Source organism: Arachis duranensis, chromosome 2 (genome assembly GCF_000817695.3).
Source record: "Arachis duranensis cultivar V14167 chromosome 2, aradu.V14167.gnm2.J7QH, whole genome shotgun sequence".
NCBI lineage: Eukaryota > Viridiplantae > Streptophyta > Magnoliopsida > Fabales > Fabaceae > Arachis > Arachis duranensis.
The window spans coordinates 66,992,310-66,993,688 of NC_029773.3; positions in this window are offsets into that span (position 1 = coordinate 66,992,310).

The window sequence follows — 1,379 nt, forward strand, 5'->3', positions numbered from 1 at the left end:
TTGGTTGTTTGCAACCATGTCAATGAGTTCTTGAGCCTCTTCAGGCGTTTTCTTCAGGTGAATAGATCCACCTGCAGAATGGTCCAGTGACATTTTCGAAAATTCAGAGAGACCATAATAGAATATATCTAACATGGTCCATTCTGAGAACATGTCAGATTGACATCTTTTGGTCAGCTGCTTGTATCTTTCCCAAGCTTCATAGAGGGATTCACCATCTTTTTGTTTGAAGGTTTGAACATCCACTCTCAGCTTGCTCAGCTTTTGAGGAGGGAAGAACTTATCTAAGAAAGCAGTGACCAGCTTATCCCAAGAGTCTAGGCTATCCTTAGGTTGTGAATCCAACCATACTCTAGCTCTGTCTCTTACAGCAAAAGGGAAAAGCATGAGTCTGTAGACTTCAGGATCAACTCCATTTGTCTTTACAGTCTCACAGATCTGCAAGAACTCAGTTAAGAACTGATAAGGATCTTCAGATGGAAGTCCATAAAACTTGCAGTTTTGTTGCATTAAAGCAACTAATTGAGGCTTAAGCTCAAAGTTATTGGCTCCAATGGCAGGAATGGAGATGCTTCTTCCATCAAACTTGGACGTTGGCTTTGTGAAGTCACCAAGCATTCTCCTTGCATTATTATTATTATTTTCGGCTGCCATGTCCTTCTCTTGTTCGAAAATTTCTGAAAGGTTGTTTTTGGATTGTTGTAATTTAGCTTCTCTTAATTTTCTCTTCAGAGTCGTTTCAGGTTCTGGATCAATTTCAACAAGAGTGCCTTTTTCCCTGTTCCTGCTCATAAGAAAGAGAGAAGAAAACAAGAAAAGGAAGAGGAATCCTCTATGTTACAGTATAGAGATTCCTTTATTGTTAGTAGAAGAAGAAAGGGGTAGAAGAAAGAAGAAGGATGGATTCGGATTTGGATGAAGAGAGGTGAAGAGAAGTGTTAGTAATTAAATAAATAAAAAGAAGAAAAGAAAAGAGAAGAGAAATTTTCGAAATTAATTTTTGAAAAAGAGGTTAGTAATTTTCGAAAATCAAAGACAAAATATAATTAAAATTAAAGTTTAAAACAAAAAGAATTTTTGAAAAAGAGAGGGAGAATTTTCGAAATTTAGAGAGGGATAGGTAGTTAGTTGGTTTTGAAAAAGATAAGAAACAAACAAAAAGTTAGTCAGTTGATTGAAGAAGATTTGAAATCAAATTTGAAAAAGATAAGAAGATAAGAAGTTAGATAAGATATTTTGAAATCAAATTTTGAAAAAGATAAAACTTTTGAAAAAGATAAGATAAAAGATAAAAAGAAATATTTGAAAAAGATATTTGAAAAAGATTTAATTTTAAAAAATACTTAACTAACAAGAAACTACAAGATAAGATTCTAGAA